This window comes from Callorhinus ursinus, unplaced genomic scaffold, assembly GCF_003265705.2.
Source record: "Callorhinus ursinus isolate GAN/ISIS: 27379988/994484 unplaced genomic scaffold, GSC_fseal_2.0 scaffold16, whole genome shotgun sequence".
NCBI classification, from domain to species: domain Eukaryota; kingdom Metazoa; phylum Chordata; class Mammalia; order Carnivora; family Otariidae; genus Callorhinus; species Callorhinus ursinus.
The window spans coordinates 36,715,163-36,731,751 of NW_027397078.1; the positions used below are offsets into that span (position 1 = coordinate 36,715,163).

Sequence of the window (16,589 nt, forward strand, 5' to 3'; positions counted from 1 at the left end):
ATGGTCTTATTGTTTGGTAGCTCAAGGTGGCACAGTATAAAGTTCTGTGGGAACTTGGAACATGGAGCCCGAGCGAGGGCCAACTTGTGGCCCCATTGTGGAAGGAGGACATTTGGAGCCAATTTTGAGCTGCCATCGTGTTCTACCATGAAACCTAAATCCTGGCTCATTCTTAGTGAGTTTAAATGGATACATCAACGGAATTTACATGGTCTTTAATTTGTGTCTGTAAAATTGATGGGAAGCACTGTATTAAAATTATTCACCATTGACACTTACCGAACAGGTAGAAAAGGGATTTTTAAAGTCAGTTTCTTTTAGCACGCAACCATACCAAAACTTCAACTTACCTGAATTTTGCCAAAAGAATCAGACCTCTCTGTTACCCAGTTTTCTATGCTACCCTTTCCCAAGAGATTGTGAAATGCAAGAAAGACAGCAAAATCACGGATTCATCTAAAAATTCACAGTCATGGATACAGGTACACTTTCAACTCGATCTCTGAAATCTCTTTTTGTGATTAAAAGAAAGAAGATCTTTGTAGTGATGATCTCAAGAAGGAGTAAGATTTGGAATTACCTAAGAACCTTTACATTCAATCCACTATGTGGTTTGTAGTTAGGCAAGTAAAAGGGGCTCAAGCATTTTAGGAACGTTCTCAACAAGGATTAAAAAAAAAAAAAAAGGTTTTCTATTTGAGGTTCAGTTAACCAGAAAATTAAATTAACCAGAACTCTCCCATTTTCAGAGAATTTCAATTAATTGACGTTTGATTGTACTTTTATTATAGTTTTTGTTCCTATGCAGGAATGAATTCCACTTTCTGTCTTATTTTTTGGAGAGTGCTTAGCCCAAAAACACCTTGGATGAGCAGGACAGAAGTGGCTCTCTGTTTTTGAGTTTAGATTATTACTTTCTCTCTCTCTCTCTCTCTCTCAACGAGGACTTGAAGAGAGAGAAGGAGAGAGAGCTTGGTGGCAGACGTGTTTATGTTGAAAGAAATACGAGTAGTTAATGCTCTCACTGTGATCTGACTTCCATCTTCCTCTTTCAAGGACTCTTTTCCCTTTTAAACCTGCCATTTAGAACTGAGAAGTGTTTTCCTAGAAATAGAACAATGCTTTCTACTCTGCTGCTTAAAGTAGTTCACAGAAGGAAATGCATCGTGGTAAAAATAATTTATAAGTGAAATTATAATGCGTTGCTAAAGATAACCAGGAAGTGAGGAGCAAAAACCCTCAAGTAGAGAGGCCAGATGGTCTATTTTTTTTTTTTTTAATGCAGTCGCTAAGCAGGAAATTTTGCTTGATTAAGAAGGCACTGGTGTTGATTTTCATTCAGTGGTTTTGTGGGCCATTTTTTAATGGAGATACACACACACACACACAGCACACAGTTCTCATTCAGCCAGCTGATCATGTGTGCCATTGTAAGCAAAACTCTGCTGATGAGAATGTGAAGTTTTAATGATAAAGAAGTAAATGGGTTCCCAGTCTCAGTGATGAAAGAACCTGGAGTCTGCCCACCACCCTACAAACTCTCCGTCATTACCGTGTCCATCATATTGTCGTAGGGTCTGGTGTTTTGTTTTGTTCTCTTTTGATAACCCAGAATGGAAGAAAGGCTGTGTACCACAGTGGCTAACTGGGGTTTTGTGAGATACAGGGTAGACTGGGCAGAAAATAGAGGTTTTGGAGTTCAACACTCCAGGGGGCTAATGTGCATAAAGGACCTGCGTTTAATCCTCGGAGCTGCCAGTCAGGATCATGATGAAGAAGCACCCATGCAAAGAATTGCTTTCTGGATGCTGATAGGCAGGGGCGGGATGGGGGATCAGAACGCCCCTATTTGGACTGCGATATTTGGCAGTTGATGTGCAGGGAGGTTGCCTGGCAGTGGCTCAGGCACAACAAAGCTCCCTTCTGGGAAGTCACCCTGCCATCATCCTGCCCCCTTTGCCCAGCGCCCCAGGAGAAGGGCATTTCCCGCTCTGAGGGAGAGAGTGAACGGAGTTGGGGAACGGAATATTTGCATCCGTTTACAAGAGAGAGTCACTTGGAGGAGTTTGTAAGAGAAAGAATAGACTCAGACCACTGGCAGAACTGTTTGGAACAGTGCCCTGGATCAAGTGTCTGTTGACTTAAATAAGGACCAGCTAAAGGAGCTCTGTAACAAGCGATGACCCAGCAGTCTTAACCATAAAGATGAGAGCGCAGACATTAAGTGTTTTTTTTTTTTCAAAAATGCAATGCTTTCTGCCGTAATTGTGATGCTTTTTCCAATTCACATCCATATGCATTATTAAAATAAATACATCTCCACCTTGAGGTAGCTTAGCCACCTTGAAAGCTCACTGTTCTTAAAGCTAGGTATTTTTTCATAAGTGAATTTTTAAGCCCTAGATGGTAACTCAAGTACTGAGTCTTTTCAATTCCATCTTTGCTTATATTCAAAAAGCCAGCCTTTTATATAATTTGACTCAGAGGATAAAATGTACAAGATGAAGTGCACACTTACTGGCTGAAAATAAAACTTCTTTTCCTTCACCGCTCAAGTAATCCCAAACACCAAACAAATAAGAAACGGAGCCAAACGACAACAACAAAATCTTAGCGTCAGGTTCCAGAGGGCGTACCTTTTGATATTAATCCCAAGGGAATGTCTTGATTTCCAGTTTTTTAAATTACATTTATAATTTCTCTCAAAGTTACAACAGGAAATACTTGGATAATGCAAGAGAAATCCCTCAGAGGTTAGCTTGCCTCGAGAGTATTTTTAAAAAAGACACTAGAAGCCTCATAGCCTTTGCCTTTGTGGGATTTGTTTTCAGATGATTACAAGTATTTTTATTTATTTATGTATTTATTTATTTATGCAGATTTAGCAAGCCTCCAATGAAACATTTTCAGTCTTGGTTTTTAGGCCAGTAGTCTTTGGGCCAGGGTTAACTCACTCTCCGAGAATTACTTGTGTCATAACCCCCACTCTCTCTGCTGCTCCATCCCCTCCTAGACCTGCTTATTGGTTTCACTCTGTGGTGGCTGGCACCCGCCACCGACACTTCCCAGCCCATCCCTTAGCCTCTGCTGAGCTACCGTGGCCGCTGGTTACTCTCTCACGATTCCTGCTGGTTCCTGCTGTGCTTGTCTCCCTTCTAGCCCCGTGAAGAGATGGGCTCTAAAAATCATGGTTGCCATTTTACCTAGCCGGTGAATTTCTTTCTTTTGCGATACCTTTTGTTATCGTCATTGTCAGCAAGACCCCAATACAGCTCTCAGGCAACGGGCTCTCCTAGTTTCCCCTCCTCTTTGATCCTCCAGGCAAGAAGCCCTAGCTGTACCTGTCCCGTAACCCCCGAGCTGTTGTCCTACCTCTTTCCCTTCCTTCCTGAAATTTCTCTTAGAGAGGCAAGAGCAAAACCAATGACTCTTGAAATGTCTATTAATTTCCTTCACACCCTTCCCTGTACCCTTAACTGCATGTCCATGGTTACTTTCAACTTTGGGTTAACATCCTGCCATCAAACACTCAGACATGCAGGGAATTCTAAGTACCATAGTTCCTGTGTTTTTGGTCTGCCATGTGATCGTGGCTTTTCTCGCAAACTGTATTGCTAAGATAAATAAAGAGGTCACTGTTTCCCAATAATTTAGCACTTTGTCTTTTCAAATAAGGAATGGTAAACATTGGATTTTAACGTCCTTGAAAAAGAAATCATCCCTTAAGGAAATCTGTCACTGAACATTTAACAATTTGAGGATTAAATCAAAACTCGGTGCCCAAAGGGCCGGAAAGTTTTATACCGAAATTACGGTGTTGTTTGCTTGGTTATGGGCTGGGGAACAAGCCAAAATAGCAAGAAGGTCTGCGCAGGAATGAGTAGAAATGTCTTTGTAGCTAAAGTAGACCTCACCCACCCCTCTGTCTTCTATCATGGCATTCCTTTTGTTTCTTTCATTTTATGTATGGTTCTTTGAAATGATAGTGTTTTCTCACCCATTTCCTGGTTTATTTTATGTTTCCCTCATGGAAACGTAAGCCCTCCCAAGGCTTACATATTCACCAGTGCATTCCCAGGGTCCACAGCAAGTGCTTGGCACACAGCAAGACCTCAAAAAGACCCGCTGAATGAATGAATATTCAGAGAAATGACTTTCTCTCTGGTTTTACTCCAACAGTAGTTGTAAAATTAAAAAAAAAAAAAGCTGAGTTGAAGTCAACTTAATGTACATATAGGATTTCTAATATCATAGAATTAACAAAATTAGCGTATTCTTCCAGACTCTTAAAATAAGTTTTGGTTTAAGAGTGAAGACCAGATACCGGCTGATTTGGGACTAATAAGGAAGTTATTTTTTTTTTTTTAAAGATTTTTATTTATTTATTTGAGAGAGTGAGAATGAGAGCTAGAGAGAGCACATGAGAGGGGGGAGGGTTGGAGGGAGAAGCAGACTCCCCGCCGAGCGGGGAGCCCGATGCGGGACTCGATCCCGGGACTCCAGGATCATGACCTGAGCCGAAGGCAGTCGCTTAACCGACTGAGCCACCCAGGCGCCCCTAATAAGGAAGTTATTAAGGGCTCTGTTTACTTGGGCAAAATCTATGGGTGGGGCCTGCCTACTCTCTGCTAGTTTTCCTGGTGCATCACCTGATATTAGAGGGTGGTGGGGGTGAGCGGGGAGCATTTTCTTGTGGGCTTTTACCTCTGGTCTTCCAGGGATGGCTCAGGGGTCATTCAATGTCAAGTTAACTGCCTCCACCCTAACTTACTGGAAAGCCCAGTGGTGATCTGATTTCTTGTGTCAGCTCTCCAAGAGGGGATAGGAGCTGTGTCTGTTGGGAAATAATTCTCCAGAGACCTCTCACGTTTCTGTACCTCTTGTGAGCTGAGGTGCTGGTGGCTTTTCTTCCAGACCATCTCTTCAAAGGTACTTATTTGAATAGCAAACAGCTTGGAAGATCGAGGTAGACTATCTCCGTCCAGAGTAGAAAGCAGGTTTGTTTGCTGTCCATTATTCTAAAGGTAACATCTCTCTACAGGGCAAATGTCAGGCAGGTTTGCTTGCAGTCCGTAGTAAAAAGATCCGGGTTTCCTAAGCTTGGGTTTCTCAGCTGTGATACAACCCCCCCGTGAAGGCAGTGTGCCCCTGGGGTGCTCTGTGCACTTGGGGGACAAGGAGAACTGACGTGACCACGAAACACACCAGGCCTGCTGTGACCTAACAACGTCCTTTGTCTCTGACTCACGGGTCTCATGTCTTCTGCCAAGATCCATGAAACTGGTAGGCTAACTGATCAGCTCGCAAGTAGGAAAAATCTGAAACCCTGCCCTGTTCTTAATAGTCTCACTTGTACCACCCATGCCAGGATCTCTGATTTCCAGCAAAATCTAAAAATTCTGATAAAGGGTTTGTCTGGGACAGGGAGCTCTTCGGTGAGGAGCCGAGAACCGAGGACTCTAGGTCATGGTGGGAGACCCAGTGGTGATGAAGCGTGGCATGTTGATAGCTGGGAAACACAGGAGGTTGCCTATATGAAGACAGTTATTTAAAAATAATGGACAATAATAGAAATGCTGGTTTATTGGTCATATTAGTGCATGGAAGACATTCCATGCACGTTATTGAACAAATACACGGATTGCTCTTCTCCCCGTTTCCAAAAGTGGGTTGAAGAAGTTTCCAACAAAAAATACAGATAGAGGAAGGAGGGTGTGGGAGCTACAGTTTTGCCAGCACTTTTTACAACTCTGCCTCAATCCTCAGAAGACCCTTGAGATTGCTCTCATTGTTGCGTTTTACAGATAAGGAAACTGTAGAAGATAGTCAGAGGATCTGTGAGTAGAAGATATGTCGAGTAGCTGGCTTCTGGCCGCCTTGGTTAGGAAATGGCAGAGCCGGGGTTTGAACTCAGGCTTATCTGGTTTCAAGGTACGCGTTTCTTTGCACGACACCACGCCAATGGTCTCACCCCAAAACTAGACCAAGGGTAGTTGGGCCAACTGAGCTCGGGGCTTAACCCCATCTTTTCTGCCAGCGTATCACAGAGAAAGCCAGATGAAATGCACTGTCTAAAAGAGGAAAGCCTATGAGTTTTCCCTTCCTCTTACAAGAGAAGGAGAGGATGGGGAAAGACAGAAGTGGAGTAGCAGAGAACACGGAAGAGGAAGGAGACGGCCATTTTGGAGGCATTGCAGGACAGGGTATATTACTTGCTTTTCTTTTTTTTTTTTTTTTTTTTTTTAAAGATTTTATTTATTTATTTGAGAGAGAGAGAATGAGAGACAGAGAGCACGAGAGGGAAGAGGGTCAGAGGGAGAAGCAGACTCCCTGCCGAGCAGGGAGCCCGATGCGGGACTCGATCCCAGGACTCCAGGATCATGACCTGAGCCGAAGGCAGTCGCTTAACCAACTGAGCCACCCAGGCACCCTATTACTTGCTTTTCTGAACGCTTTAGCTTAGAGGCTGCAGTAATGATCATTATACCTCTCATTATGTGGTAAGTCCAGTAAACCATACGAACTCTGATGATCTCACTAAATGTGTTGCCCTACTAGCAGCTTTAGCAGAATTTGCATTAGAAGAAAAGTAGAAGGTGGTAAGAGCATGCCTTGACCCAACTGATCGGTTACATTCATGTGAGCTACTTAGTCGTGATGATTGTTCCTCAGCGAAGAACCCATTGGGTAGCTTCCCTGGGGGTTCTTGAAAGCGCTCTCTCCCTTTTTTTTTTTTTTTTAAGGTTGTATTTAAAGTGTGAGACTATGCTTCGAATGGAGAGAGATGTTTTTTCTTTCTGTAAAAAATTCTGTTTGCTTATGAACGTCCACCAAGTTCGCTCAGTTATTTAATAAAAAACAGTATCTTATTTTGGATGGGTCAGAAACACCTAGAAATGTCAGGAAGTGGCTCGTGGGTTGAAAAGTGAGTGATCTAATGTGATTTGAAAGCAGTTTTAATTTTATGATAGTTTGCGCGTGCATGTGTGTGTGTTTTAATGATAACCTAATTTTACTGCCCCAGACTCTTAAGGTTTCTTGCTGCCTGGAGAGCTCATTCATCCATTAGCATTTACATCTTTTCAAAGTATTTTTGCTCACATTTCTCCCAAGAAGCCTCCTGCTTTTGTTCTGCGAGGACTCACAGTTCCGATGCCGTTCTTAATATCCTGTTTTCGTCTGTCAGCACGGTCGTCCTTTTCATTGCCATGTTCCCATCGTTCCCCTTCTCTCATGTGGTGCTTTTACAATAATAATTCAGAACAAAAGAGTCACTCCTTTTTCTGTTGCCTTAAAAAAAAAAAAAAAAAAAAGACTTCATCCCCTGACTGTAGGGCTTCAGTGATCACGGGAAACGTTTAAAGCTTGTTCTTCATAATAGTTAACCAGGAGTTGTGAATAAAGGTTACTTTTCTCTATTTTTTTAAGATCGCAAAGTAGCTTCAGGGCATTGTGAACCTGAGGTTTTTGTGTGTGGCTGACTGTGAAGTTGAGAGAGAAAGCAATTTCCTTTGAGGAAAGGGGCTATCATATTTGAGAGAATTTCCCGATCTGTCCATACAATAGGAATCGGTTACTATGTGACATTGTCATTACTTCAGTGAGTCATGGGACCCGAGTAGTTGTGTGTGCCATTGAACGTCAGCTTTTCGGTGTTCAGAGAACAATGGGGGAATGCCATGCTGGCCACCATCAGCAACTATTTATTGATGCATTTTTCTCCTGGTGGATAATGAGTGGGAAGGAGAGAGTGTGCGCTTTCTCGGCCTCCTGGAGGAGCATCGTATGAATGAAGTAAGAAAAGGCTTTCCCAGTTGGCAAGCGTTCTTCCAGGTGGAACCTCCTTGCAACAATCCAGCTCAGCCAGTCTGCCCTTCAGAGACTAGACCTCTTACGTCATTTTGCAATTTTCTGGGTAACCCTTTTCGGATATGAGTAGGCATTGGGGGGGGTTAATATCTAAATCATGTACAGGTTTCCATTTTTGTGCAGGGGAGGGAGGGAACGTTTCTCTAATGCAGGAGGGATGTTGTAACTGAGGGGTTTGTGAAGAGTGAATTCCATCAAGTGTCCCAAGTAATTTTGCAAAGGTGCTTTTGTATGTGGATGCATGTGGGTGTGTACATATATACACATACCTATTTATATAGGACTACAAAAGTCAATTCCATTGTGGACATATATAGGATTTTACTTTAATTTAATTTTATTATGTTACGCTAGTAACCATACAGTACATCATTAGTTTTTGATGTAGTGAGCCGTGATTCATTGTTTGCGTATAACACCCAGCGCTCCACGCAGAACGTGCCCTCTTTAATACCCATCACCAGGGTAACCCGTCCCCCCACCCCCCCCTCCCCTCTAGAACCCTTAGTTTGTTTCTCGGAGTCCATCGTCTCTCATGGTTCGTCTCCCCCTCCAAACTCCCCCCCGCTTCATTTTTCCTTTCCTTCTCCTAATGTCCTCCATGCTATTCTTTATGTTCCACAAATAAGTGAAACCACATATACAGGGTTTTATATAGACATAGAGCAGTTCTACGAATGGGTATAGAAATGCCTGTCGAACTGAAACCACTTGGGAGAGCATTCAGGGAAGGCGGTGTTGAAGTGCTTTTCATCTGCACGTGGTTTCACCGGAATCAGCGGTGGCTTCCATTTCCACCAGCATCACAGTGGCGGTCCACTCTCCAGGAGAGGCGATTTAGACTTCTGTCAGGAGACTAGGTGTGACAAGTACTCGCTCTCTTGCTCCTCTCTTGCGTCTGCTATCACTGCCTTCAGGACCAAACTCTTGCCTGACACTCGGTACAGCATAGACCGGGGAGACATCGGTCATTTTCAACTGAATGTGAAATAAGTCCCATTTGCCTTTAACAGTGGATGTTTTCTTTCTTCCTATCAACTGTAATAGACATGAAATGTCTGAGACCCTCTGATGGTGGGAAATCTCCTGTAGAGGTTGTCAGATTAGGCTCTGTAGAAGATTTTAAAGGTTGTTGTTGTTTATCCTTCTCTTTTGTTTTTGAGGGGTGGAGTACGTGTTTGTTTCCTGGTGTTTCAACTCTAGAGGTTCAGGCTGATTCCCCCCCCCCCCCCCGCAGCGCCAAAATACAGACAAGTTAGCCATGTCCCGCAGAAATTTTGACAATTTTAATGTTGTTTTAACAAAGCAATGCTTTCAAATCTCATGATGAAAAAGTTCTTTTAAATTCTATTTGATGTACGCGTGTCTTTTCTGTGGGTAGTGAGGACTTCTTTGGGAAGTCATCGGTATGTGAAATTGAGTAATCCCTTTGTTTATTGTTAACAGACAAATGAAATTATGATTTGTACAGACATAAGCCAAGAGAGTATATGTTTGCATTTTTATGTCCAAACATGTGAAGCATGCTTTGGTTTACCATGAGGTGTTGCAATGGCATGAAAGTAGGCGTCTCGACGTTCCAGCCAGGCAACAAGGAGGAGACCGTCCTTGCCTCCTGCTCGCCCTTTAGCAAGAAGTTCTTACACACCTTTGGTGGTGGTGGAGGCCAGATGTCTGGGTTTGCACATGAATCGTGCAGGTTTGCAGTCAGCCTGTTTTTTTGTTTTGGCTTGGTTTGGTTTTTTTACACTTTCCTGATGATTTACTTTAGTTGCAGTTTCTTGTCTTGCGTGGTGATAAGCAACATCCTTGAAAGAACTGCAGGGTAGGACTTTTTTTTTTTTTTTTTTTTTTTTGCTCTTGGGAAGACTACTTCCTCTTCTTCCTTTAGACAGTCAGTTTTTAGAAGATTACTTTCCATTCTCAATTCACTCTTTTCTTTGCCATTCTGGAAACTGAAATCTGGGACACCCATCACGGATTTGCTCTTATGTGTATGTGTAGGCATTACACATATATATAAACGTATGTCTATATGATATGTTATATGCATGCATAATATATGCATATATGTATGTGTATATATGTATTGCTCCTGTGTGTATAGGCTTATGTATGTGTTTCGTACACAGGTATTTTCATTTGTTTCTCAGGATGATAGATTGCAATTTAGATCTCTATTTTGGGAAGGAAAAAATAACCACTTTATTGTGTCTGTACGAGAGATAGTTCTTCTTGATGTAATGTTTTAAAAAACTCCTTCCAGGTATTATATTTTAATTCAGAAGATAGACACAAAATAATCAGTATATTATTTAAAACACCACCACAACAACAGCAACAACAACCCGGCGTCCAGCACATAATGTGATCATGTGCTTCGGGGGGCAAGGGAGGCGAGCGCCCGTTGCTGACCCCGGGAGCTGGACAGGACGCTCCTGTTGGCAGCATGGGAAATTGGCACCCAGCACTCAGCTGCGGGACACTTGACCCGCTGCTGGTCCCCTTGAGCAAGGAGGGTACAGATCCCCATGCCAAGTCATCATTTTTGGGGGGGACCAGGCAGTGGGTATTAATCTGCCCCGAGCTGCCTTTTCATTTGGCTCGAGTTGAACGTTGAGTGGGCGAGAGCACAGGGAAGCCCTGCCGAGCTGTGTGGAAAAGGCAGTTGGAAAGCAAGAGGGAGTTTTGATTCTTCAACTCGGCAACCCTGGCGGGGTGGGATGAGGTGGAGCTGGCCTTCCTGGAATTGTCGCGTCGATTTTCCTGTTGTGTTTCACGGTTGACGCTCTCCCAGACACACAGGACTGCTCCGCCACGGCCTGCCACCCGCCATCTGGTCTCGGTGGCCTGTCTGTCATTTCGTGGGTCCCCATCCTCTGCCTACGGCGATGTTTCTTCAACAAGAACTAGGGTGCAGCCCATTGGTGGGTATTCGAGGTGATCTCTTTGTAAGAGTCTGGAGAGATGCTAAGAACTAGTAAAGACAAATGTGCTATTTCTTGTTTTTAACCTATTTATCAGTCTTACAGTAGGACAAATTGCATTGATGAGACTGTCGCGGGGGTTTCTGTACTGTGAAGGCAGCGGGATGGGGGCAGTTGGTCCTGGAGAAATCAGGACGGCTTTTTTTGCATTGTCATTGGTGTCTTTTTTTTCTTGTCTGCTTGTATAAATGAACTCCAGAAGGTGTATTTAAGCATTCTGTTAAGTAAATTTGGAAGACTAGGTTTCAATTAAAATAACCAGACAGTGTGACCTAGCTCCCATTTCTCCTTAATTTTTATCATTAAAGCCTTCATATCCCCAAAGACATCTGCTGTGCTTCCAAGTGATTCTTTTCAGGAATGTTCATTCATTATTAATCAGGTTGCATGGTCAAGAGAGTATGTGATTATCCTAGAGATCCAATTACTAAAAAACCGAGTACGTTACGGACAGATGTGGAAGGATCGCGGAGGTTTTGCGAACAGTTTAATTCAATTTGCATGAATTCCACCAGGCCGGGGCGGGGGTGGGGTGGTTGGTGAAATTAAAAGTCTTCCCTGTTTCTCACTTTTGGTATTAGGTGAAACTTTTTAACTTCCAGCCCTCCTCAGAATAAAGACCAAGTGGCAAGTTATTAAAAACATCTATTGTATTAATTCGTTACTTTAAAACTTGAGGCTAGTGCCTCAGTGCTTATCTGCTTGTCATGGTTTTGTTTTGTTTTTTTTGCCAGTCAGTCCCTCTGGTCCCTTAAAATTTGGTTGGCAGAAATTCCTAGTCATCCGTCACTGATTAAGGGATTGAATTTGAGTGTGCTGACAGTTGGAGGTTAACCACAGTGCTATTTCAGAGGCATTACCTATAGAATGTTACAGATGACTTTTTTCTCCCCCACCTGCTCCTGCTGGTGTGTTATTTGTACTGTTGCTTTAAGGGCCACTTTGCATTTTGACTGCTCTCTGCCATAATTTGGAGTAGGAAGTAGCCTCTGTTGTGGTATCAACTTCCAGTCTTTCAGAATGCCATTAAATTCAGTTGGATCTCCCTCTCCCCTCTGCATCGCGTCTATGGCCCTGTTTTACTGTGCATTTACTGACTCGCCTGTGTCTCAAGTCAGCCAGGGTGCTAATCGGTAAAGCAGCGTTTGGGTAGGGTGTTTATTCTGTGGTTTTTATAACCCAAAGCTAAATACTAAACCATGACCAAATATGCAGACGTTCAGTGCTCGTATTATGTTATTTAAAATACTCTATTTGTGGTGAATTCCTCTTGAGTATAGCACCCAGTTTCTATTGTTTCTGCCTCACAAAGCTGAGGTTAATTTCCAGAGGTTCACAGTTCCAAAGTTTTGAGTCCTCTGAAAGTCCGTGTTTCTTCTGATCTAAGACAAAAACATCATTCCACGATCCTCAAAAAAAAAAAAAAAAAATCCACCTGTGGTTCTATAACAGGCATAATCTCAGAGCAAAAATCCAAATGGCAATAAGCCAGCTAAATCTTCGTTACCCATGTGAAGAGAGGGGATAGGAAATTGACTTGGTTGTAGTTCTGAAATGTAGGACCCTTTAAAGAAAATTTACTCATAGAATTTGGGATGCTGTTTGTTAGTTACAACACTTTCGAGGCTTTCTCTCTGCCCACCCCCCCAAATCGTTTTTATGTGATCCGGTGTAACATTTGTACAGTCTTGGTGGTGTGTTTGTCGTCTCGGTTCTGTTTTGGTAAATTTAACATCAAGCTTAGTTTCCATACCCGAGAGGATATGTAGAAAAAAACGGGAGGAAGTGCCTCAGGGATCATCCGGGCAGTGGCTGCGAGCCACCTGGTAGGAAGAGTTGACCGCCCGGCCACCCAGTGTTGGTATCCAAGTTTATTCCTTGGTCTAGTGACTCCATGAATTTCCCTCATAGTGATGGCTTTCAGAGCCGTCGAAAGTGAGGGACTGAGAGTAAAATGACTGGTGGCTGGAATGTGTGCTCTTTGTCATACACTCCAAATCAGAAAAGTGATCATTGTTCGTGGAGTTTGCAGACATGACATAGGGTAGCTGCAGGGAAGCGCTGAGAGATGGGTTTACCTTATGATTAAAATGTCAAAACACCGTTAAGAGAAATTTGGAATTAAGAAACTCCTGGATGACATGCTGACAATCAGGTAGCTCCTTCTAGTGGGTGATTGAACTCAGAGACCGCACTTGGTCTGGAGACTCCTCTAATTCTTGGTCACTTGCATATATGGGTGAAACTTCCATACTCTGGGGATTTTGACCTGGACCTGCTCACTGACACTGGCCACGGGTTGAACCTCGCAATGCGTGTCTTCTTCACAAGGGCTCCCCGCTGTTCCTTCAAGGTGCAGGTTCTCTTCTCTGTGTCACTGCAGAAGTCCAGAAAATTTCACCACTTTATTCCCAGAGCCTCAAGTTTTAAAGTAACGAATTAATACAATAGATGATGGCAAGGGTTGTGACAGCACAGGCAGGGGGTTGAATGTTTTCTTTGCATGGACTTGCCCAGACGATGGTTTTGCTCTTACTTCAGAGGAGAGGGCAGAAAAGATGACTCCAACAGCCACGAAGCTTCCTCCTCACTTGCATCTCGCTGGCTGAGAACAGTAACCCATAAGGACATCCAGCCTGAGGTCCCCATCTCCCTTCTCAGTTCCAAACCTTGTATCTCCACTAAGTCCTGGTGTCCGTCCTCTTCTACTGGGGACTGTCTCCTTGAGTCCGTTTCCCCCAAGAGCCCGCACCTGGGACAAAAAGAAAGCCCTTCTCCCTCCAGGAAAGTCCTCCTCCTGGGATGTGTGCTACCTCAGGATGATGATACGTGGGGCCCAGAGGGGGCGAGGGGCCATCTGCCCAGGCAGCTGGTTCAGCCAGATCACCTTAGCCATCACCTGGATGCCAAGGTCCGATCATCCTTGCAAGCCCTCGCTGCCCGCTGTCCATCTCTCTCTTGATTAATTTTTCTTAACCCCAAAAGGCACAAGCCTCTGACATCCAGATTTATCTTGGGGGATTTTGAGGAGTAGGTGGTCATTTGGCTCAGGCCACCCATTTACGATCGGCCTCAGATTTAGACGATGAGTGTTAACTCCGCATGAGATTTGTGTTTGTGTTTGCGCTCGCGCGTGCATGCCTGTCTCAGTCCCAGAGCTGATCCAGCTCTACTGAAAGAAGGGGATGAATCATGTAGCTTTAAACCAGAGTCCCATTACTGATCACTCTGTTGCGTACCAGGAAATACTATTTTTAAATGAAGGTTTCGGTTATTTTGTAAATATGGTAGTTACACCACTTTGTGGTTTTCAGCTAAAAGCTTTACCTTAATTGTAAACATTTAAGACATGTCGCACTATTTATAGCCATCTTCTAAAACAACTCTTTGTTTAATATGAAATCTCCAAACATAACAATGGCCAGGGTTCTTTGAGCCTCTAGGAGGTTCTGCCGTCAGCTTAAAAAAAACCAGAAAACAAAAACAAGAAAATAAACATGAAACACACTCAAAAAAAAGACTCTCACAAAGGGGAAAAGGATCTGTGCTAGGAAGAAACGCAAAGGCAGCTGCTAAGAGCAGCAAATGGTCCCATCCCCCAGGTCCCCGGGGTGGGAGGTGAGTGTGTGGGAGTCAGGTTGAAGAAGCAGTTTGGGAGACACTTGGGCAAGGTGTTGAAACAGGAGCTAAGGCATCCATCGGGACTCCTCCTCTGGCCAGCAGGGAGCTAGCTGCTCAATGTGTGGGCCTCTAAGAGAAGTGACAGGAAAATGCCGAGGTGCCAGAAGCATGTGGCAAAGATGAAACTGAGGGACAAAAAGATGGGAGGTAAGGAATCATATTAGGAGGGGTTTGTGTGTGGGGGGGGGGGGGGGGGGGGGGAGTGGGGTGTAATAGTCTAGGAACGCAGGAAGGAAGATCTGGATCAACCCAGAGGCAGTGAGAGCAGAGAGAAGGAAACCAATCAAAGAACGAGGGATTGACCCTCACATGTCTTGACTGATGATTTGGATTTGGGGGAAGGAGAGTGTGTGGCTTCCTCTTGATGCCGGAACAAATTACCAGTGCCATGATGGCTTAAACCACACTGGAGGGCAGAGTGTCTGCAGGGCTGCGTTCCTTCGGGAGGCTCTGGGGGAGACTGTTTGTTTGCCTTTTGCAGCTTCTAGAAACAGCTCACATTCCCTGACTTGTGGCCCTTCCATCTTCAAAGCCAGCGACGGTCATCGAGTCTTTTCTGCATCTCATCCCCTGGCCCTACTCTTCTGCCTCTCATTTCCACATGTGAGGGCCCCTGTGATTCCATCCAGTGCACGTGGATCGTGCACTGGTCTCCCCCATTTTCAGGCCAGCGGTAGCAACCTCACGAGGCGAGTTTCTGACTTGCCGTGATCAGGAGACCGGAAGCACCGTGAGGAGACGCCAGAGGCTTGTAGGGCCTACAGGTTTGGGAGGGAAGCTGATGAAACCCATAAGACGCACACTCCGAATTGAGGCACTTACAGTAAATGAAGCAGAGCACTCTCCGTGCTGAGCTGGGATTCTGGAAAGAGATGGCCCTGCGAGAGACAAGCCTAGGAGTCATTCTCAGAGATGCTGTACGAGAAACGAATGAACAACCTGGATGGCTTTTTTTTGTTTTTAATTGAGGTGTAATTGACATATAACATTACATTAGTTTCAGGTGTGCAACCTGACTCCCTATTTGTACACACCGTGTTATTACCTACAGCCATCGCGCTGTACATTACACCCCCGGGGCTTCTTTCTTTTACGACTGGAGGTCTGTACCTTTTGACCCTCTTTGATGACCTTTGGGCGGAGGGCCGGACCCTTAGAAAACACCCAGGCTCTGCTTCACTGGAAGGAGAAGTCAGCAGTGCTTAGAGAGAGGAAAACCAGAAGAGCACAGTTTCAGTGACACACGGAATGAGAGAGGGTGGGACAGGAGGAAGAAGACAGGGGTGTGAAAACCTTGACATTATCGGTTTTCCTCGGAAGTCTTGAATTTGTAAGAAAGCTTCTGGAAAAGGTGTCTTGCATCCAGTGCGTCCCAGGAAGCGGGGCTGAAGTGCAGCCCATGGCTAAGGACGGTCCTGCTTGGGGATCGTTTGGAGGGAGTGCTGGAAGGAACTGGAGGGAACATCTGTGGACGCTGTCCCAGGGCCACGCAGCTAATAAATAGCCGAGCTGCGTGTCATCCTCAACCGTCTGGCCACCCATCCGGCTCTCTCCTTTCTCTCTATTCCATGCCCTGTTCTAGACTACAAACTGTGGACAAGCAGAGGTGTGAGCTGTAAATTGTCACCATTCCCATTTTGTTGCAAGGGGTTCCCATGATTACCCACATCCTCCTCTGAATGAGGACCAATCAGCCCATTCAGAAAAATGTTGAGCTATAGAATTTCCTGACAATGATATGCACGTGTGATTTCCTTCTATTGTAGCAAAGGCTAAGAATCTGTCTCTCTCTTTTTGAGGCCTAGACATTAAATTATGGGACTTAAGAAAAGGAAAAGATAACATTTTTCGCAAACCCCCTCCCCACCACACACACCTGTTTGGTGAACCCCTGTTCGTCTTCAAAAATCCTTCTCACATATTGCCTCCTTCGGGAAGTTTCCCATCTTCTTCTCCCCCCCCCCCCGTCTTTGGCACGTGTCTTTTGTTATGCTGTTTTCTCTCCCCATAAGATCACTGAGGCAGGGGCCAAGTGTTATCATTACTTGTCCC

The 16,589-nt window shown here is 44.4% G+C and overlaps 1 protein-coding gene across 9 annotated transcripts in view; it reads left to right on the forward strand.

Annotated features, from left to right (window-relative positions):
• MID1 (midline 1) overlaps positions 1 to 16,589 on the forward strand; it is a 591,209-nt gene that overhangs the window by 459,441 nt on the left and 115,179 nt on the right. Inside the window, exon 1 of one of the 9 annotated variants that reach the window (XM_025857735.2) lies at positions 10,674 to 10,796. The exons of the other annotated variants lie outside the window; for them this stretch is intronic. The gene's annotated coding sequence lies outside the window, so the exon portion shown is untranslated. Of the gene's footprint in view, positions 1 to 10,673; positions 10,797 to 16,589 lie in introns of those variants that run through there. 9 annotated transcript variants of the gene reach the window in all.